At 33.8% G+C, this 24,244-nt stretch overlaps 1 long non-coding RNA gene across 1 annotated transcript; it reads right to left on the bottom strand.

The window, feature by feature from the left end:
- Positions 1 to 11,049: 11,049 nt before the first annotated feature.
- LOC120349891 lies at positions 11,050 to 18,766 on the bottom strand. Its single transcript, XR_005570490.1, has 3 exons — positions 15,454 to 18,766; positions 14,347 to 14,476; positions 11,050 to 11,505 (listed from the first exon to the last, which is right to left on the bottom strand). It is a non-coding gene; the product is annotated as an uncharacterized LOC120349891 (long non-coding RNA).
- Positions 18,767 to 24,244: the final 5,478 nt, after the last annotated feature.

The raw sequence follows: 24,244 nt of genomic DNA, 5'->3' as shown, positions 1-24,244 counted from the left end.
CATCTATTATTTTTTGGCAGCACTGAATTCCTCGTAGTTTGTAGTAACATTAAAAAGGCTAAACATTGAATAGGCCTATTAAACGTGTTTATGTTTATTAAAGGAGTTATTAGACTATTAGTTTCAGTGATATTTTTATATTGTATTGACCGAATTTGAGTTATGATGGATGATTTTGAACCGCCTACCGTACCAGGGGTGCTCAGAAGGGGGGGCATGGCGCAATTTGCGCCATCAACATTTTTGGGGGGACATGATTTTTTTTATATTTTATGTTGACATTTTTAACCATGGCTGAAAAATCAAGGTATTAAATAGAGATATCCTAATTTAGTTATAATTTCAATACTTTTTCCCACCTTCACAATGTTATATTTTGCCAAGTGTAACTCAATATAAAGCATAGAAAATACAATTGATAATATTTTGTATGCAGGAATTTTAGTAATTCTAAGTCTATGAGTTTAAAGGTAAATCTTTGACAAAAATAAATTATAACTTCATGATCCACTATTATTCTGATCTCCGTTGCTTAATTTTAATTTTCAATGGTCCTGTGTTTGAGTTCCTTGCTGTTGCAACATACTTTTCTTAAAAGCCAATGATAAGTTAAATTGTAATGTACATTTTAATCTAATGATTATTTTAATTTAGAGGGCGTTTCATGATGATATTGATGTCTCTGAAATGGGAATGCATTATAAAAAACATCGCAAACTCTAGTGAATTTGACAGAAGAAAAAACTTCTCTTGTCAAAACTATCAAATGAAGCCAATTCCAATCTTTCAAATTTACATCCTATTTACCACACAGTAATCAAGTAATTATTGTAATGCTTCATTACTTTTTTCTTTTTTTTGTATAATAGTCCAGTCAAATGATCGTTTCTCAGGAAACTGCCCCGAAAGAATTTTTCTCGACGGTTCTATAATATGTATTTGGGGCGCTGAATTCTAATCTGAAATTTGCTGACACGCCAGAGGGCGGCTTCACCCCAAAACCCCCAAAAATCCTCAAAATTTCGGACTTTTTTCAAGTTTTCCATTTAATCTTGAGAACCTTCAACTTTTCGAGAAAAAGCATTCCCTAAAATATTGAAGATAATAAAATTGAGTGGTCACGCAGGACTACGATTTTTGGTTCCGGAGCTACGAGTTTTCAAAAAAGGGGTATTTTTAAGGGTTTTTCAAAATTATGCAAACCTACCACTTCTACCCTATACAACTAGGATCTTTTTCCAGTAATGATAGAAAGCCACACATCATGTGAAAGAACAATATTAATTCTGAACAGAATTCCTTGGGTATTTTGGAATTTAGTAGTGGTGGGAGGGAATACACCCAAAAATAGAAAATCATATCCTACAGTAAAAATTCAAATTTTCATTATAATAACTTTTCAAGGCCTTCCTAACAAAAAAAAAAAAAAATATTTCGGAAGAAATCACCTCACGAGGGTTATGTTCTATGAGAATCACTCGTTAGATTTCAGTATTTCCTAGTGGGGGGCTCGCATAAGGACGTCAAGGATCAAAACTTCAAATACTTATTACTTTTTATAATCACATCTCCTCGTACTACAGCTTGTTCATATCAGCTCGTCAAGGCGGTTAAAAATCATGTATCATGTAGAATTTGTTAAAAAAATAGAAAATTCCTTCTTTAGTGTATTTTAGCCCATATTCCAATGCAAAGAAAAATGGCCATTTTCTAAATTCAAAACTGTGTGTCTCGGTAACTCAAAATGATACTTGGTCTTGATTTGAAGAAAAGAATCTCTTTATGTGAGGTGAATGATTTTTGTAATAATATAATCGTGAAATAAGATACGTTTGTTTCAAAAAATCAAGAAATTTGCGATATTTTTCTCATTTTCAGTCTTGACAGTTTTTCGATAATCAACAGTAATGCAAGATCAATAAGATCAATTTAAGGCAACTCAGCTTATAAAGCATAAAATGTTCTCTCATTTAAGACCAATCACAAGCTTCTATCATTTATTTTACTCGTTTTAGAGACTCTTTAAACAGTAAAATAGCAAGAAAAATGAGAAAATAAAAATCATCATTCAATTGGCTGTAACTTTTGAACGGTAACAGAAGTATAATTCATGGGAGTGAAAATTCATCACAACCTCGATTACTTTTTGGATTTTTTATCTGAAGTGTTCCACAAGATACGCAACGTTGCATATACGAGACTGTGAAAATGGGGGAAGTATAACAAATTTCTCGCACATTCAAAGATGCGTATCTTGTGGAACACTTCAGATAAAAAGTCCAAAAATTAGTCCTGCGCGACCACTCAATTCATTGGAAATTTGATCATCTTTAATATTGTATAGATAATGCTTTTTCTCGAAAAATTCAAGGCTCTCGAGATTTTAAATGGAAAACTTGAAAAAGTCCAAAATTTTGGTGGTGAAGTCGCCCTCTGGCGTGTGAGCAAATTTCAGATTAGAATTCTACGCCCCAAAATACATATAGAACCGTCGAAAAAATTATTTCGGGGCTGTTTCCTGAAAAACGACCATTTGACTGGACTATAAGTTGTTATTGGTATTAATAGATAGAATTTACAAAATGTACTTGTAAATACAACCTACAACACAACATCAGTGACAACCTGTTCCAATTCATGATAATTTATTTAGAATACCTAGACTTGTCGGAATTATATTGTATGAATAAAATTGTTCCAAATTTGTATGAATGTTTAGGTACCAAAATTGCTATGCAATATTCTTTTGCAATAAAGAATTATCAATTATATTATTCTTCAACTTTTTGTAAGTAACCTTAACATTTAAAAGGCAAAGCCTCCCTTACTTATCTTTTGATATCCGATTAAAATATTTGTCATGTAGTTTTTCCTGATGTAATGTAGTACTTTGATAAACATTTGTACTGGTATATAAATTAATATTAAAAACTTTAATGATTGTTTACTACTTTTCAGTCCTCCCGAACAAGAACGGGTGCACTGCTATCTAAAAAATAATATCAAAAAGGTACTTTATTTCTATTTTAAAAGAGATAAGAAACTTTGGTATATATTTTTTACAATATTATGAAAACAGAAAGAATTCCTCACAAGACCAAAGGTGAATAATGTCCTTTGGAAGATTGGAATGTAAGATGTGAATTTTATTGTCATACACTGACTAATGTTAAAAACTAAAGGGTTGAAAATTGGGGTACCTTGGGGGGGGGCATTACACTTGGATTGGGGGGCATGCACCATATTGCCCTTGGGGGGGGGGGGGGCTGGGCACCCCTGTACCGTACGATGAGATTCGATGATTGTATAAAAAGTTATGTGTGTTTGAAACTTTGATCCTTGAGGTGGTCTTGTGTGCGCTTCTCCATAAAATTGAGTGCATCTAACGGGTGATTATCATAGAACATGATCTCCTGAATTTATAGCATTGTGTGAAATCTCAATGTTATGACAATGGAGTTTGTTAAGATGGTTGAAGCTGAAACTTAGGTGTTTTTTAGATAGAGTGCTTTATATTTGGTCTCAGATTGTAGAGCACAGAATTACGCCCAGGGGGATATTGAATAATCCTTTCAAATGGTAACAAACAGAAGATATTGTTTATCAAATACTAAAATTTATCAAAATTGATTTTTTCTCTGAATTTTACTTATATTTGAAAAATTACTACTCAGTACTCATTAAAGATAGAGAGTTCCATATGATCATTTTGTTCAGGATTTCATAATCTGGAAAAAGCGACAAACCTTTTAATGTCTGATTACTGGATTTAGCGGAAATAGCTTAGAATAAGGCATTAAAATTTCAAGATCCTTACAAACAAGGCCTTGCTGCATTAAATTTGGTGAGGACTATTGATATATTTTTACCTTATGAATGAACTTAGTCCAAACGAAGCTGCAATCTTGATAACTTTTCTCCAATTATCACTACAGTTTTCATCTGTGGAGAACTCGTCAATTCAAATTTCCGTCACTCATAAGTTTGTAGGAACTGTTGGTGTTTGAACTTTATGATTACTTCCAGTGTCAATGGATTTTACTGGAGCGTATATTTAGAGTTACTGTGTGGCTCATCTGAACTGTAGACTTTCCAAAAGCTTGTTGAACTCTGAAAATGGTTCTGTAATGTTTCAGCTCTTGCTTAACTATTGAATATTGAATTTCAGTGTGATATTTAGGGAAGGTAGTGAAGATCTATGTAATTATAAACTAGTAGCTCTGTGAACAGTAGACCTCACGCAGTTATGAACCACAGCCTCCTCTAATACAAGTCCATCAGAGTAAATCCTGTCCTGACATGTCGCGTGTCGGCGAGATATCGGTGTAAAAAGACGCCTAATGGCTGATTGGGATGGCGTATCAATAATGCTAATCATCAGTCGTAAAAAACTATCACCAAAAGCTTATTTCTACAAGACATTCTGTCAACTGGTCAGCCCGAGTTGAAAGCAGTGAATGGTCGAGAGAAAATACTATGTATTTTTGAGTTATTAATAATTTTTATGCAATCGATAATGCACTAGACAGTTGATTGATTATGCATGATTCTATTATCTGATTGAGTAAAACCTATCTCAATGGGGGAATGGAACGGTCAAGGAAGAACAATACAACTGCAATACCCTTTTGCTGGTCAGTAAATTTAATACATTTATGATCCTTGTGCAATGAAGCGTTTGCCCCATCAGGTTGCTTATATTTTAGTGACTTTATTCCTCATTCAAAACTTTACTCAGGGATTTCCATTTCCGTAGTCTGCACAGGTTTATCGACATAATAATTTACAACAATTAGACAGTCTATACTCTTTAGCTCTTGGTGCAACAAAGCTTATCAAGATGCGAAAACTCTAAACGTGAATCTGAATGCGAACAGAAAATACTCCATTAATGATGAACTCATAAGTTTATACATTATATATTTATACATTTTAGTTTATATATCAAACTTATTTACTTGGTGCAACTTGATATTTTTCACGATACATGTATTATGTCGAGTTGAAGGGTATGTTGCGGACCAGAGTGTTGGATTTTGGAGTAGGTTTTGAAAATATTTCTTATATGTTACTAAAACGTTTTGGATGGGAACATGAACAGACCTATCATTGAATATTGACATGGATTGAAAGTTATTGTTTCCCATTCCACCGGCGTTGAAGGTACCTCTCCTTGTAGAATATTCCCAAAGCTTCAAAATTACATCTAGTTGAGGGCTGTAAGTTAATTTTCCACGGTCGGAGCGTCATTGGAAAAAGAGAGAAAAGTACGGTTCGCAGCCAAAACCATGTTTTCCCTCCATATTAGGCCTATGCCAAACCTGACAATACATTAGAAAACCGTGTCTCTCAATAATCCTTGAAGGTATCAATCTCTTCGTTATCATGTGTATAAAAAGAATAGGGTATCCATGAGGAAGAGAATATCTTAAAAATATTTGTCACAAGCAGGTAACCCGTGCTCCGCAAGGGGCTATTTTAAAGCTTTACAAACTGAAAACTTGATGTAATGAAATATTGGGAAATTGAAAATAGGTCTATAACCATCCTCGGTTAATAAAGAATCTTTATGCAAAATTTCAAGTCAATCAGTCCATTAGTTCAGACGTGATGATGCGTCAAAAAATCATTTTCCAAATCAGTTACGTGTATATTTCTATTATTATAGTATAGATAGATGATTTATCAGTATCTTTAATGAGAGTAACTTTTGAACGGTTCGAGAAATCGATGTGCGGCTTTCACCATTGAGTACGATCTGGGAGGACCTGATCCACTGCCACTGGTGCACCGGTGGGGGGGCCGCGGAATTGGAAATATTTGGAACTCAAAATATCAATGTTAAAAATGTCCTATGCTTGAAAACTGTTGCTGGGTGGAACTCCGAATATTTGTCAGACAGCGGAATTGGAAATATTCGGAACTCGAAATATGTTGCAAGGCGGAATTGAGAGTATCTGGTACTCAAATTATTTGTTTGTCAGATGGCGGAATTGGAAATATCTGGAACTCAAAATATCGGGCCAAAGTGGGAGTACTATATAGTAATGTGTTTGTGATTGAGAAATGGTTCAAGTCTGACTTATTTTCTGGAATGATATGGACTAATTAGCCCACTTGGGGTAATTCATAGCTCATTTTGTTTTTTTCACTTAAAAATTTTTATCTCAAGAACGAAATGTTGTATTGATCTGAAATTTGGCATGAATATTTATGCTATAAAGACTCAACTATAAAAAATAAAAAAAAAATTTTTCGTTGAAATTTTTCAAAATGGCGGCCATTTTAAATTTTTGATGGCGAATATCTCGAAAACCGTCCATTTTACAGAAAATTTACAAGAGACAAAAAAGTTAGAAAATTTTTTCACGATTCCAATGATACCTAATTTATTAAGATTGGTCGAAGAATAACAGAGAAAAAGATCAATATTAATTTTTTTTATAATTTCATGAAAACCGTTCTTATTACAGAAATATACAAGAATAACTTTCCTCCAAAGTTTATTTTACATTGAAAAATATTAATTTCACTCAAATCGGTTCACTGATACTAATGCAGCAATTGCTCAAAATGCCGTCCTTCAACTTGATTACACAGTCTGCACCTTTCAATCATGGACCGTCGAACTGCTATAAAAGCATTTTCATCATCTTGAATGGCACCTGCTGCAGCAACCACTCTTGCCACAAGGTCTTCTTCGTTTTCTACTGGCGTGCTGTAAACGAGGTCTTTCATATGGCCCCAGAAAAAAAAATCTAAAGGGTTGAGGTCAGGTGAACGTGCGGGCCACGGTACTGGTCCACCCCGCCCAATCCACCGCTGACGATAGGTCATGTTCAGAAAGTCCGTAACAACATTTCCGAAATGAGCAGGGGTGAAACCAAATATTATATCTGTTTGCAAGAGGCGCATCTTCCAAAAGTTCTGGTAGTATGTCTCTTAAAAAAGTAATGTACGTGGGAGAATTCAGATGATTAGGAAGAATGTATGGTCCAATCACGCGATTACCTAAGATACCCGTCCAAACATTCAGCGAAAATCTATGCTGATAACCACGCACTTTGACCTCATGAGGATTGTCTAAGGCCCAGACGTGACTGTTGCGAGAGATGAAGATTCCTTCTCTTGTAAAGCTGGACTCATCGGTAAATAACACATTTTCTAGAAAATTTGGTTGGATAATGTCTTGCTGAAGAAACCAACCCAATCAGCAAAATCAACTTGAATCGAAATCAAAACAAGCTCTTTTTGTCAAACGTGAGGGCTTGATTCAAGATTTCATTCGCATGCGTTTTGCTCGAAATGAGTTGAATTCAAGAGTCCGTTTATACATCGTTCAAGCCAGTTTCGAGCTCGAAATGCAGGCTCTAATCAGGCTGGTGCTGCGAGCTAAAATCAAGGTCGCGTTGCGAGCTCGATTCAGGCCCGAGATGCACGGTCGAATCAGGATTGAGATGCAGTCTTGACTCAGGCTTGAAACGCATGCTGGATGCAATCCCCCCATTCAAGGCCACCTGGCACACCTTTCACGAAATGCAAGCTCGATTCTATTGTGATTCTAGATCAATCAGAGTCTGATTCAAGCTGTATGTTTGGAGTGAATCAATCCTGATTCAAGGCATACTGCCTTCTTGAAGTGAGCTTGTTTCAGCTTCGAATCATGAATCTGATTCAAGGCCAGTGCAATCCAATATCAATGCTTAATCATAATTCAAATTTCATCCAGAATTTGAAATGAATCTGTAATTCTTATTATTCATGATTCAATTATTCTTCCAAACTAATGCTCCAATCTTACTATTGCCTTAATAATCAATTTCTTTACTCAGTGGACATCCATACATTCTATATATATATATATATATATATATATATGAAATCTATATAATATATAGATTATATAATAGATATATAGACTATATAATATATATATTTTGTATAGATTTCTTCTATATATAGAATGTATGGATGTCCACTGAGTATAGAAATAGAGTATTAAGGCAATAGTAAGATTGGAGCATTAGTTTGGAAGAATAATTGAATCATGAATAATTACAGATTCATTTCAAATTCTGGATGAAATTTGAATTATGATTAAGCATTGATATTGGATTGCACTGGCCATGAATCAGATTATTAATATATATTTTATATTTTCAATATTATTCAAATTGAAATATTCCTTAAAATTCTCCTGTGAATGGCAAATTACTTATTCATTCTCTCCTGTCAGGGCAGTCTATAAACTGTCTCTGTAGCTGTATTAATTGAGTCGAGATCGACCTCTGCTAACCAATAACAGCTTGCAGACTGTCCTGAGAAGGAGCAGTGCATGAGTCACTCACCATTTGATGAATTAATTAAATCAAATCTGCTCCAGTTCAAACAGCCCTCTATGCTTGCAACACCTCAAATGGAATACAGTTCATATACATCTGAGTAACACATCAATATTATTACTTTGAATATATATTAAAATATTAAATATTATATATTAATATCTATATTAGTTTATTTTCTTTAAAGCTTAATTCCAGAGTATATCATTATGAGCGAAAAATGTAAATAAGAAAACATTATTTTCAATAAAATGCAATGATTTTTATTAAATATTACAAAAATTGAACTTTTAATTTATAACTTATTATATATTTTTACTTTGAACTGCTATCGTCCTCGATTTGAGCTTCATGAGGCGTAGTCTCTCTGCTCTTGGTCCTGTAAAATATGAAATGTACAGTTTAGTGGGATAACTTAATAGGTTATTATGAGTAAAATATGAAATTTCTCGGTAATCTATTCTCAGAATGCTGATTATGTAGCTTATCAAATCATACAGAGTGTCCCAAAAATACATACATCAGTACTACCACAACCACGGTATTCTATTCTTCAAGGTATATTCTGAATCCTCCATAGTTTTCATGTAATCCGGCATTTGATTTTTTAAAAATAATCACCATATTTATTTAATGGATGAACATTTTCCTTAGAAATTTAGAATGGTATCATGTCTACATTGAAGTTTTAAATTTAAGTTTACTGTCTGAATCATGGTTCAATGGAAATGTGTATGATGAGTAAAATTCAGAGCTTCCAATTCTCAAGAGAATTATGCCTGATTTTGAAAATTCCTATAATAAATTACTGAGATATAGTTATTTTTGTCTTCTAGCATTGTCTACGTGTCCTCGAAAAAACTTAAGGGCAAGGTACCATATGGTTCTTTTCAAGGTACCATATTTTAATTCTCTTAAAATGTAAACAAATGGGTTCTTTTCAAACTTCAACCCATATAATCATAAGTCAGAATTTATTCAAGAGAAACACAGAATCCTATTGATGCAAAAATTGCCACAAAAAAATTCTAATAAAATAACATTCTCGTATGGTATGAAAATGAAAATATTTTAGCAAAACCTTGATCCCCCGCATCAATGAGCAAGAAGCAGCATAGGTTCAGCCTTACAATAGACCATAAGAATTATTGTTATGCTCTTAATTGTAGAACTAGTTATAGCCTAATAGATAATTTTATGACAAAAAATAGCATTTCAATGCTATAGATAATTTTGATTTAATTTCTTAAATGCTCTTGTCTCAAAATTTCAAATTTTAGAATTATTGGTTCTTGTTCTAAGGTACAGTTTCAATGTTGGATATGTTACAAGAAGTTTGACGAATGAGTGAACTGGCAGAAGTGTTAACCGCGGCTAGAATGCCACCTTTAATCTTAGTGTTGTGATTACCAGAATAGTCCAGTCACTATATATATAGTGCTTGCAATTTAAATTGTAGTTCTGATTTCTTAATATATTGTGCGGATACAGAAGAAAAATCCAGAACCAATTTTTTCATGCAAAATTTCCTTTACTAGATACAGAGTGGCCCAAAAACTCGTATTTTCAGTTATTTGTTCAGTTCTCAGCTATTTCCAACATATCCAGTAATCGGACAGAAGAACTCGCTGTAGCCTTTTTTAAGATTATGAAATTCTGAATAAATGATATTATTCTCAACTCTCCAATGAGTACTGAGTTGAATTTTTCAAGAACGAGTAAAATTTTGAGAAGAAATTAATTTTGATGAATTTCAGTTTTTGATCATCAATATCATCCAATTGTTCCCATTTAAATGAGAAATTCGAATTCTCTCTGGTCGTGATTTTGTGCTCCACAATCTGAGATCAGGTAGAGTGCTCTATCTCATATAGATTTGAATGGTAACAATCGGAAGATATTGATAATCAAAAACTAAAATTCAACAAAGTTGATTTTTTCCTTAAAATTTTACTCATTTTTGAAAAATTGTAACTCAGTACGGTTCTCTTATTAAAGATAAAGAGTTCCGAGTGGTCTCATTTTTTTCAGAATTTCATCATCTGAAAAAGGCGAGAACGAATTTCTCTGTCCGATTAGGTACTGGATTTGTAGGAAATAACTGAAAACTGGATAAATAATCAAAAATACAAGGTTTTTGGGCCACTCTGTATCTTTATAGCACAAGACTACTCTTGAATAATACATAAAAATAGAAATCTAAGAAAAATAGGAATAGTATAATATAGAAATAATATTCTAATATTTTTATTTATAAGAAAAATATTATCATGAAAATATTGGTTGGTTCTGAATTTATTTATCCATTTGTGGATACAATCTCAAATAATATAAATATAATTGGGAAACAATAGCAGGCTTTGCCCAAAACTATTTTATTGCCAAATATTGATAGGTAATGGATAATGTACCAAAATGTTTTTAAGTTTTTACTGCTGAAAGTTCAAGTTTAAATTTCATTGATGTATCAAAAAATATAGTTATTAAAAATCAGAAATAGAATATCAACTGCCAGCAGGCCCCCTTTTTCATGTCTATATTGACTGGACTAATATGGTTGCAACTTTGAGCAAGCTATTGTGAACGCATTACCGTACTGGGAAAAAACATACCTATAGTCTTTTTTCTTTAGGGCTACTCTTGAATAATACATAAAAATAGAAATCTAAGAAAAATAGGAATAGTACCTATAATATAGAAATAATATTCTAATATTTTTATTTATAAGAAAAATATGCTAATTTTAAAATGGGTACTTGAATTTCTGTTTGTTTTTATTCGTACATAGGTACCTACAGGTATGGTTTGAAAAACAAATACGGCACAAATATGGTTTGAAAATACATCTACTACAGTGCAGTGTAAATATGGCCTAAAACGCTAACCTTGCTAACATATAAATTAACATACAATAAAAATAAGTAACATCCATATTTACATAACCAAAAATGTCATATATTCGACTATAAAGGAATACGGTAGCCTACTTACTCAGTATGCATTTCGATATCTCACTCCCATGAAATGGAGTTTTTGTGTTCCCGTTTGATGCACGGCCAGTATATGAGAATTTCATGGCCAGCTCATCAATCATTAATCTTCTCAAGATATTATTGACACATTGGCCAATATTAGCGCTCCCCACTGTCCTCATATGCTTTATCTAAAAAAATCAAAACAATTTTATTAGTACTGTGTAAAATGATCAGTCATAAATGGTTTGCGAAATGAAGGACATTCATTCCGCAAAAACGTTATTTTTGAGTGGAGCTCAGTTCTGTTTAACTTATAGTAAGATTATTCTAGGAAAGAAGCTGAAAGAAATCTACGATGTCTCTCAGATGACGTTCCAAAAATGATGCAGTAAAATGCGCGCGTGGGGGCCCTGCACTCTTAGACTCCCTATGTTCAATACAAATTAACAGAAAATTTCATAACTATACTCACTATAGGGGTTATCTTTCCTATTAGTTGAAGAGATCCAAACATACAGTTACAGTATTTGACAATTCAATGTTATGTCTTCATGTAATCACGATTTCCACGGTTTGAGTTAATTTTAAAGAATAATGGTCATTAAATTTTCTCAGCATTGAACTTTACACAAGTTCTATCCTTTCAAGATACAAGGTTATTATTAAATATTCAGTTATATTCCTTCCAAAACCTTGCGAATTCTAATAAACATTGAAGTTGAAAATATTTTACTAGTTCTGTTGAATATCCAAACAAATTTTGCGTTGGAAATAATCGATTCATGTCATCATAATGTCTCTAAAAGAAAAAAGTTATAAATTTGATAAGAGATCCTTTTCTATTCATTGGAAATTGTATCGGTAGATGCGTTCCTTTTTTGAATTAAAAGTTTAAAATACTCCTCTGAAACACTTTGTATAACAAGGCATGAGCATAATGTACCTAGATTGTAAACCACATCGTCTTTGACTTTGGTGTAGGCTACTTATCGGATAATACACTAAATGGATAAATAACTAATTGAATGAATAAATCAAGACATACCTATATAATATTTTTTCGTTGGGGCTATTCTTAAATAGAAATAAAAAATAAAACTCCAAGTACCCTTTTTTTAAATTGTTTATTTACGAAATGTTTCGACCTTGATACCATTATCATGTAATTGAATAAAATAAAATGAATAAAAAATAACATTGAATAGATACTATTACAAGCTTCTTATTTCTGATCATAGCTAGTACATTCATATGATTTTTCAAACTGTTAATTTTGAATTTATATTTAATAATGATAATAATAATAATATTATTATTATTATTCTAGGAAAGAAGCTGAAAGAAATCTACGATGTCTCTCAGATGACATTCCAAAAATGATGCAGTAAAATGTGCGCGTGGGGGCCCTGCACTCTTAGACTCCCTATGTTCAATACAAATTAACAGAAAATTTCATAACTATACTCACTATAGGGGTTATCTTTCCTATTAGTTGAAGAGATCCAAACATACAGTTACAGTATTTGACAATTCAATGTTATGTCTTCATGTAATCACGATTTCCACGGTTTGAGTTAATTTTAAAGAATAATGGTCATTAAATTTTCTCAGCATTGAACTTTACACAAGTTCTATCCTTTCAAGATACAAGGTTATTATTAAATATTCAGTTATATTCCTTCCAAAACCTTGCGAATTCTAATAAACATTGAAGTTGAAAATATTTTACTAGTTCTGTTGAATATCCAAACAAATTTTGCGTTGGAAATAATCGATTCATGTCATCATAATGTCTCTAAAAGAAAAAAGTTATAAATTTGATAAGAGATCCTTTTCTATTCATTGGAAATTGTATCGGTAGATGCGTTCCTTTTTTGAATTAAAAGTTTAAAATACTCCTCTGAAACACTTTGTATAACAAGGCATGAGCATAATGTACCTAGATTGTAAACCACATCGTCTTTGACTTTGGTGTAGGCTACTTATCGGATAATACACTAAATGGATAAATAACTAATTGAATGAATAAATCAAGACATACCTATATAATATTTTTTCGTTGGGGCTATTCTTAAATAGAAATAAAAAATAAAACTCCAAGTACCCTTTTTTAAATTGTTTATTACGAAATGTTTCGACCTTGATACCATTATCATGTAATTGAATAAAATAAAATGAATAAAAAATAACATTGAATAGATACTATTACAAGCTTCTTATTTCTGATCATAGCTAGTACATTCATATGATTTTTCAAACTGTTAATTTTGAATTTATATTTAATAATGATAATAATAATAATACTGAGGATGATGCCCACATAAGCTCATAGGCTTGTGCGTGGGTAATGAGTGAGAGGGATGATGATGAGAGGTGACTACTTTTTAGTTAGTCAAGACCGTCGGCTTATCGTCTCCTCTGAAAGACCATATCTATGTGATTGTGCTGTGGTCAAAAACTTTTGCCCCCGGTCGAGATTAGAACTCGGGTTCTCTTGATAATTAGACCGGTTCATTATCACTTACTCTAACGAGCCATCCAGTTAAATTTGCATGATTTTATAAAAAAAGGATTATTGATGTCCAATTGAACTGAATTTATTATTTTATCTCTGTTTAATCATGGAAATATAAGTGTAAAACTGGGGCCCTGAAACCTGCACTGAATGTTAAAGACGAATTTCACATTTATGCGCCGGCAAATTAATAAGAGATAAAATAATAAATTTAATTCAATTGGACATCAATAACCCTATTTTTGATAAAATCATGCAAATATAAATTTAAAATTTACAGTCCTAGTCTGGAAAATCATATCAATGTACTAGCATAAGTGATCAGGAATAAGTAGCTTGTGATAGTATTTATTTAATGCTATTTTCTATTCAATTACATGATAATGGCATCATGGCCAAAACATGTCGTAGGTATATAAAAAATTTTAAAAAAGTGTACTTAGATTTTTATTTTTTATTTCTATTCAAGAAATATTTATTATATAAAATATTATATATTGCTGGAGTTACTCACAAACGATTTTCTCCTCCCATTCTGACTGGAAATTGACCATCTCTCTCAATGGAAGTAAAGATTATCTGATGATATTTCCTCATCTATGCAAGCTCTTGTTATTTCACTGCTGTTTGGACTCGCTTCTTCGCTGTAATAGAAACAATAACTGAAATTAGGTCATGATTTTTTAATTAAAGATAGCAATTAAATTAGAAAATTTCTCGTAACTTTGGTACCGTATTACTATTAAAAAAATGAGTTGATTGAAATTAGGGATTCAATATTAAAAGGGAAAAGAAAATGTCAAAAGTTTCCTGATAACATAAAATGAAGCTTGATTGATTGATTACTTTATTTATGTAGATTACAATATATACTGGCTTATAGGCCTACACTAAACTTATACAATAGCTTACAATACAGCAAAGTTTTAGATGAATTTACATAACATAAACTAAGAAAAAAATTATTGAACTGTACAATGGTATGAAAAAAAATCAATTTGGAATAACTACCTATACAAGATAATATTGTAATGCATCTACATAAATTGGCGGAGCTTTGGACATATCAATGTCCATTCTTTGGAAAGAATATTAAAAATATCCTTCCCAGTAACTCTCTACCAAGTGATCAAAGATTATAAAAACAAGGAGTGTCCTATTCAGGAATATTGTATCCCAAATTCAAATCCCAAAAGCAGTGAACAACTAGTGTTCAAAATTTGAATATTTTTCATAAAATGGGATAGACATAGAACATTTTTGAAGAGAAAATAACTGTGGATTCATTCAACTATAGGTATTGTCTTAATAAGCTATCAGACTGAGTAAAAGATCAAAAGCGATTGCATGAAATTTTGATTCATTCTAACTCAACATTAAAAATAGAGTTGATACTATTTCAAATAATTTGTAGATAAATAAGAAGTGGGCAATATTTGTAAATTATTTAAAAATTGAGAAAATTATAAAGAAAGACGACTTCATTTCCAAATCTATTTGAAACTTCTGACAATACTGGATCTGACGACATCAAATAAGAATTTTCAAAACAATTTTGTTTCCAATACAATAAATCAAGTTGGTACCGTAATAAAAAAATATGGTTGTAGTTTTCATTTACCTGCACTGACACTGTAGACTCAGGAGCAGACACAGTAACGAAGAGGAACGAAGACAAAAATGAAGAACACAGGAAACAGGAAAAACAACAGATAGAAACTCAATAATTAAAACAAACCTATACACTACAACTAACTATCTCACTGGATTACTGGAGCGCACTGTGCGATATGTCATCCACTTTAAAGCTTTAAAGTTTAAACCGTAGTGAAAAGTGAACTAACAAACAGAAATTCTCGAATGGAAGAACTCTTGTCTTGTCTCAGAAATTCAAAACCAAACCATCATACCCTCTCCACTTCGTACCTTGGAGTTGGCCGTTGGACACACTATAGCACGTATAGTGGAGAAATATAGTGGTGACTGGAAAATAGAAAGTAGAAAGTAGGTGCATGTGCGTTTGTGTATGTGTGGGACTGTATGTGTGTGTGAGTGAGAGAGAGAGAAAGTGTGAGTGAGTGAGAGAGTGGGTGTGAGAAAGTGTGTGTTAGAGGGAGAGAGAGTGAGTGAGTGAAGGAGACTGCTAGAGGGCGAGTGTTGGATTCCTGTTTTCAGCCCAAAATGTCACTGACAAAAAGCTGTCTTCCCTTTTGTTTGAAAATTGAATAGGGTAGTGCAAATTCCTGACCATGAAACAAAACATTTTTTGTTGCATGTTCTATCCTTCAGCAGAAAACTGGAAACATGCTCCATGGACTGCTATATAGATCGCTGATTGAGAAGCTCTATCAAATATAAGAAGCAGTTAATATTTTAATTGAATTAAAGTTACGTTAATTTCTAGCGTAATTTTGGGAGGATTTGAAAACATTTTCACCAAAACATCCTAGACCTTAGTAGAGCGTATGTCAAATTGTAACATTTTATTAAAAAGTTCTCAAAAAGCTTATTTAACATTTTATCACAACCCCCAAGCAGCAATTAGATTTTTCTTAAATGAAGGGTTCGCCCTTCATTTAAGAAAAATCTAATTGCTGCTTGGGGCTTGTGAGAGGGATTCTCACAAATGGTTGCTTTTTGTGTAATTTGAAACAGATAAGGTTTGCTACCCAGACAGAAAATCTATTTCCAATTTTTTATTTTAATCTTGTTGAAAAATAGTGATCATTAACATGCTTGCATTTCTCAGCTTAGAATCAGATTTCTGACGAATTTCTCTATACCCATAATATACATTTCATATTATGCAATTCACGATTATATTACATTATTATATAATGCATGATTTGAGTTTCATTCTATAATGTGTATAATTTTCCATCGAATATGCACTTTATTGTATAAATACCTTTTAAGGAATTCATCTGTAGTTCAGTATACTCTTGTACTGAACTATTACAACAGTTTTCAATTGAATTTTGTATTTCGTGAAGTGGGGGAATATCAATGCCACAAATCAGGGAATTATTTAACATTTTATCACAACCCCCAAGCAGCAATTAGATTTTTTAGATTAGGGCCAAGCCTGTTGTTCCTTCCCAATCATATTTATATGATTTGTTATTGTATCCACGTATAAATAAATAAATAAATATTCATTGGCGAATTTTCATTTCTAATTAGCTAGTCTACGGTGTAGAATCTTAATTCAGATAGCAACTAGGTCTATTGCTTGGTAGGATTGAATGGAATTATTAATTATCAATTGGGAAAGAGTTCAGCAAGTGACTTCTTCATTTCTTCGTCATATTCTCTGATGTGGTGCGATCTTTTCAATTTTTGAGGGACAAGACGTGCCCCTCAAAAAGGTGGAATGAACATAAAAAATGAAAGGAGAGTTGAACAAAAACATATTTCATATGGACTGAATGGAGGTTTCTTTGGAATCTAGTAACATAGCATAAAATAATATAATATATAATCTGAAACATGATAAGTCTGTACCTATATTTTTCTCTCATGACTCACTTTTACGCCAATTGTCTAATGACTCATCATCCATGTCTAGTCTATTCTTTATTCAAATGTTATTCACACTCTTATTATCTCAGTCACTGAATTCACTCCTTATCCAATGTCTCAGTTTTAAAAGTTTACTTAGTTTTTTTTAAGTTTATCTCCCTTTTCTCCTTCCGATTATCAAGATTTATTGACTGATCCTCTAACCTTCAATTATGATTATTATACAATTTCAGAAGCTTCAATCAATTAATAATCAATGTAATTAGTGATTCCATTCAGGGTTGATTTCGATCATGAACTTCAATAAGAGTTCCAGTTCTATGCCAATCACCAGTTCAAATTTTAATCCACCAAATCCGTAGGCCTATAAGCCTACATGTTGTTTGATTAAGACTCTTGAATAAGCGGTCAACCCTTCAATAAATAGCTCTGATCAGTAATAAAATATAGCTCAACTACTTAGTAATAAGTAAGAGACAATTATTGTCTAGAAAGCCTTATACCGTGAATAAACAGGTTTTCTATGTACTATCATCATAAAAAATTGTATACATAACAATCGATTGAACAATAACATTGATTTCATTCAAAGTCTACCCTTAAAGAAAATCTTGATTTCATATGAAGATGTGTCAAATAAATTATTCTCTTGTATTTTTTCTTCTGTAAAAGGGGACTCAATTAATGAAACATAAGAGTCACTATCTTCAATATAATATTAGGGCATTTCCAGCAGCTGAATAACTTTTATAACTGAATACAATGAAAACATACTGAATCAGACCAATTCAGCATTCAAAAAAGGCGCTGCACTAAACTTTAGTTCAAAATTCCAACACATGAACACTACAGGTTGGTCTCCTCTCCCCTGTATTGGAGGAGATTTTGGAAGGGAATATCCAAAAAGACAATGTAAAATAGGCTACTCGAGGATTGTTTGACACTCGCAATAGAAGCAAAATTCAAGGGAATGCATAGCAAGCCATATTCAAGATCAATTCAAATCGGCTTTAACTGACAAGGGGTTTTCAAGGCAAAGTCAAGACTTGTTTGACCCATGCAATAAAAGCTAAATTCGAACGAATACCTATCGAGCCATATTCATGATCAATTCCTATCAAGTCTGTCGGCTTTAACTGACAAGGGGTATTCAAGGCAAAGTCAAGACTTGTTTGACCCATGCAATAAAAGCAAAATTCGAACAAATACCTATCGAGCCATATTCAAGATCGATTCCAACCAAGTTTGTTAGCCTTGAAAAACAAGGGTATGCTGCTTTCGATTCTAGTATGGAAATTCAAGGGGATTCCGAGTTGAATGTCAAGCAAGATCGTTTCCAGCTGGATTCAACTTCAGCCTTGATTGGCAAGTGAAGGCTGCTTCTAATTCAAGCCTTGAATCAAGCCTTACTGCTGACTGGGCTATGTCGAGTTGAAGGGTATGTTGCGGACCAGAGTGTTGGATTTTGGAGTAGGTTTTGAAAATATTTCTTATATGTTACTAAAACGTTTTGGATGGGAACATGAACAGACCTATCATTGAATATTGACATGGATTGAAAATTATTGTTTCCCATTCCACCGGCGTTGAAGGTACCTCTCCTTGTAGAATATTCCCAAAGCTTCAAAATTACATCTAGTTGAGGGCTGTAAGTTAATTTTCCACGGTCGGAGCGTGGAAAAAGAGAGAAAAGTACGGTTCGCAGCCAAAACCATGTTTTCCCTCCATATTAGGCCTATGCCAAACCTGACAATACATTAGAAAACCGTGTCTCTCAATAATCCTTGAAGGTATCAATCTCTTCGTTATCATGTGTATAAAAAGAATAGGGTATCCATGAGGAAGAGAATATCTTAAAAATATTTGTCACAAGCAGGTAACCCGTGCTCCGCAAGGGGCTATTTTAAAGCTTTACAAACTGAAAACTTGATGTAATGAAATATTGGGAAATTGAAAATAGGTCTATAACCATCCTCGGTTAATAAAGAATCTTTATGCAAAATTTCAAGTCAATCAGTCCATTAGTTCAGACGTGATGATGCGTCAAAAAATCATTTTCCAAATCAGTTACGTGTATATTTCTATTATTATAGTATAGATAGATGATTTATCAGTATCTTTAATGAGAGTAACTTTTGAACGGTTCGAGAAATCGATGTGCGGCTTTCACCATTGAGTACGATCTGGGAGGACCTGATCCACTGCCACTGGTGCACCGGTGGGGGGGCCGCGGAATTGGAAATATTTGGAACTCAAAATATCAATGTTAAAATTGTCCTATGCTTGAAAACTGTTGCTGGGTGGAACTCCGAATATTTGTCAGACAGCGGAATTGGAAATATTCGGAACTCGAAATATGTTGCAAGGCGGAATTGAGAGTATCTGGTACTCAAATTATTTGTTTGTCAGATGGCGGAATTGGAAATATCTGGAACTCAAAATATCGGGCCAAAGTGGGAGTACTATATAGTAATGTGTTTGTGATTGAGAAATGGTTCAAGTCTGACTTATTTTCTGGAATGATATGGACTAATTAGCCCACTTGGGGTAATTCATAGCTCATTATATATTACATTTGAACGAAAATATTGGACTTGAACTTTAAACAGTAAAAACAACTTGGCTGATCTTTTTGGACTTGTTTTTCATTATTAAAATTTGGGAATAAAATACTTTTGGACCTGGTCTGTCATTCTTTTTTAATTATATTCATATGATTTGCGATTGCACCAAAAAATAAATAGAAATAATATAATATTTTCTAATAAAATATAATAGGTACCGGTACATATTTATTTTTTCTAGAAAATTTAATATGTTTTCAATATAATAGCATTACGTTTATAGGTTATGTTATGCATAATAATAATAATGTAAAGTACATTTGTATTTTGCAACAGAAACAGCTTCTTATGGAGTAGGCCTACCTATTCCTATTGTTTTACAGGCTACTATTTTTTCATGTAATGTATTCAAATGTAATTATAATTAGGATTGGGATAATGCAAAAATATACTTTTTGGTTAGTGATATCTATTAAATTGTTACAGAATTTTGTTTCTCAATAATTCTCATTGTGAGGTAAGTTTAATCTGGATGTTAGTTACTAAAGTTGAAAATATTATTTTAAAATAGCAAATTTAATTTTTTTATAATAGGCTAGCAACTTTTATTAATCTCTTTGTTCTATCATTAGAATACTTGAATCATATTAGAAGTATAGGGTAGGCTACTGAATAGGTTAGGTTGAATATATTTAGACCTTATTCCCTATTGTGAGATATTTATGAATTTCATCTTCTTTCTAATACTGTAGTTAAGTTACTGCATCATTTATTCAATAAATTAAGAAAAAGGATTTGCTAACATAAGTGATTATTTAAGTGGCACATGTAAGTTAGGCCTACTGCAGTCAGGCTACTTGTTGGAAAATCCATTTAGAGAAATGATTCGAGATTAAGCTTAGAGTAGTTTAGCCAAATGTGGATTGTTCTATAAAATGAAGTTTTTAAGTGTTTTATAAAAAGTTTTCCACTAACCAAATTATAAACTGAATGAGAATCAACCAGACTCACTGAAGCCCTAGAGTTGATTGGATTGGTTGTTTGAAGATAATTTATATACTCAGACTACCGTAATTTGTAACATCATAGAGAAACAATAGCATAAAAAACACCCCATGGTGTTTTATTTAATGGTATAGTATAGGGCGTTTATGTTTTAAATTTCACTGTTAACTCAAGCCGCTGATATTCCTATGGTATTTTTGCTTCATGGTAACTCAATATAAATATAATAACTCTGGTACTGTGAGGTCCACCTAATGGCAGCATTTGATTAACATTGTTGTTGCTAATCTTGTCTATCATTTGACAAATCAAATAGCTTTGGAAATTGAAATAAGTTTAGCGCTGTTACAGCTACCAAGGTGGGCGCAATAACAAATTACTTAGTAGCTTCTACTGGTGGAGCCAGGTTGGACTGAGTGAACACCAATTGAAACGAATACACTTTTATTAATAATCGGAGGACCAGACCAACAATAAGTTGATCAAATGAATATTACTCAAACAAATAAATCAAGTTCAATACAACAAGGTGGTGTAAAACAAAGTATTTCATACAAATGTGGGAATCTCACATCTAGGTGGGAGCGCAACTTGCTTAGTTCTATACTGTCTTTATGAATTATACTCAACAATAATAAGTCTCAGGTAGATATTGAAGCGGTATCACAGTAATAAAACACTTGAAGCAGATTAATCTTGTAGAGAATCGACATGAATATAACTCAGAGCAGGAAAACGACACGAGATGTAGCAGGAAGCAGGGTCGACTTTGCACTGTGTACTGAGAACAATGACTCGAGAGTGACTCCTTCAAAAGAATGGTTCCTTGGCGAATGATAGTTCAAATAGCTCTGTAGGAACTAGAGGCAGCACTTGTAGCGGTTACTTACCGCAACTGAACTGGTTGGCGGTAGCATACTCCCCCCGAAAACGGACAGTTTTCTATCTGCCTAGGGGTAAGCAGGCAATGATTGGCGGCGATCTCATCACTGGAGGCGAGTGAATCAGCGTGCAGCAAGAGTGGGCAGCGAGCGGTGAAGTAGGGCAGCATGGCAATGGCAGTGCGGTCATCACTCATCATTACAGGCGGCAGGCGGCAATAAAACAGTGCAGGCGGTAGTGGCAAACAAAATAGCTCATGCGATGCGGTGAATCTTGCTAATAGCTCTGATGACGTTTCCAGATGCACATTTGATTGTTGCCACTCGTACAAGTCCATCTATGCCAGGGTGCAGCGCGACAATTCTACCCAGTGGCCAGCTGAGAGGCGAGGTGTTCATTGCCTTGATGACCACCAGATCATTGAGTTGCAGATTTTCCTTTGCAGCTTTCCATTTTGAGCGGTTCAGCAGTGTGCTTGAATATTCCTTAGACCAGCGGCTCCAGAAATGTTGAGTCATCTGATTTAGATGTCTCCAATGGCAGGTGATGAGTATCTCTTAACTCTCAATTGGCTGTGGCGGTGCAGTAAGAGGTCCACCAACCAGGAAATGACCGGGAGTCAGGACTGTGGCGGCTTCAGTAGGCTGTGAGGACAATTCAGTAAGTGGGCTGCTGTTCAAGATGCTTTCTATTCATGTGAAAATTGTGGTGTATTCTTCATAGGTGAGGGGTGCATCACCTATACAGCGGTGTAGCAGATTCTTGGCTGACTTGATGGCGGCCTCCCAGAGGCCTCCATGATGTGGAGCAAAGGGGGGAATAAATTTCCAATTTATTCCATGGTTTGCCAGAAAACAAATCAAATCTGAGGGAAACGATATCATGAGCATTGACACTTCTTGTATCTTTCTAGCAGTAGCTATGAACGTTTTAGCATTATGAGAAAATAAAGTATGGGGCATACCTCTTTGGGCAATGAAGTGTAGGAGAGTGGCCATAAATGTGTTGGTTGACATTGAGGACAGAAACTCCAAGTGTGTAGCTTTAGTAGCAAAACATACAAAAATGCATAGATATCCTTCAGTGGTCTGAGTGCGTTTCAGAAGGGAGGTTTTGCACATGAAAGGGCCGACAAAGTCCAATCCAATCACATTGAAAGGCTTATTGACAGTAACTCGTTCAGCAGGTTAGGGAGCCATCTGTTGCTGTAAGTTCAAGCGGCGGAATCGAATCCATGGATTGTGCAGCGTACTTGACTGCGAGCAGATATAATCCAATACTGTTGACATACCGCAGCTTGTGTAGTTCGAGTCCAGCATGACAGTTTTTGAGATGTTGATGAAAGATGATAAGTTTAGACAGATGCTCATCTTTTGGTAAAAGAAGCGGATTTCTCATATCACTGGAGATTCGTTCATGTTCAAGTCTGCCCAATAGGCGAATCAGTTCATTCTCATCTATATAAGGCTGTAATGATAATAGATGATTGGGACATTTATCATTTTTCAACATAGAAATTTCTTTCTGAAACTTCATTTTTTGTACAACAGATACAAGGAGTTGCCTAGCAATCTCAATTTCATGAGTAGTGACATCAGCTGATATTGGACGATTATCAGTTCCAAACTGTATGACAAGTTTATTGACATAATCACGTTGAGGCCGTTTGATGCAAGTGATGAAACAGAGCACATAATAAAAAATGTGGCAAATCTTCCCAAATTCAGACACATGTTTGATAGCGGTATATAAGCAGTTTTCAAGTGGTTCTTCCTCGACATTGGCAAGTATGTACAGGGGATTGGCTTTTATTTCAGATACTACAGGGGAGACGAGATGACTGGACACAGGAAAGTCTGTGGAAGGACAGCGAAATGCCGAGGCAGCATGCCACCAATCTTGACAAGATACAATTTCAGTAGGAGTTAGGCCTTGAGAAGCAACATCAGCACAATTGTTAGCGAAGGCTACATGATGTCATAAATCAGGCTTTGTCAAGTGAGTGATTTGCTGCACTCTGTTAGCAACAAAAATTTGCAATTTGTAGGTGGGCATGTTGATCCAATCTAATGCGGTCTTGGAGTCAGTGTAGAGTTGTATTTCTTGTAGCTTATACTCGGACAGTGTGGGTAGAATGGTGGACAGTAGTCGAGCAAGTAGTACTCTCATCAACTCCAAGCGAGGAATTGTCATGGTTTTCAATGGAGCAACATGACTCTTAGCGGCGATAAGGTGGCAGCCAATAAAGTGGTCTTCCTTTTCTTCATGAAGATACAGACAAGCGACAAAAACCCTTTTCTGAGGTGTCAGCAAAACCAAGAAGGCGGATAGTAGAGTGGTTGGAAGCAAGCAGGCATGGTATCACAACATTATTCAAGTGGTGAATTTCCTCGTTCAGGGATTTCCAGTGAGTTTGTAATGGGATAGGAACTTCAGTGT

Source organism: Nilaparvata lugens, chromosome 2, assembly GCF_014356525.2.
Source record: "Nilaparvata lugens isolate BPH chromosome 2, ASM1435652v1, whole genome shotgun sequence".
Classification (NCBI taxonomy): domain Eukaryota; kingdom Metazoa; phylum Arthropoda; class Insecta; order Hemiptera; family Delphacidae; genus Nilaparvata; species Nilaparvata lugens.
Note: the sequence above shows the minus strand (reverse complement) of the source record. Positions and strands in the feature narration are given on the sequence as shown.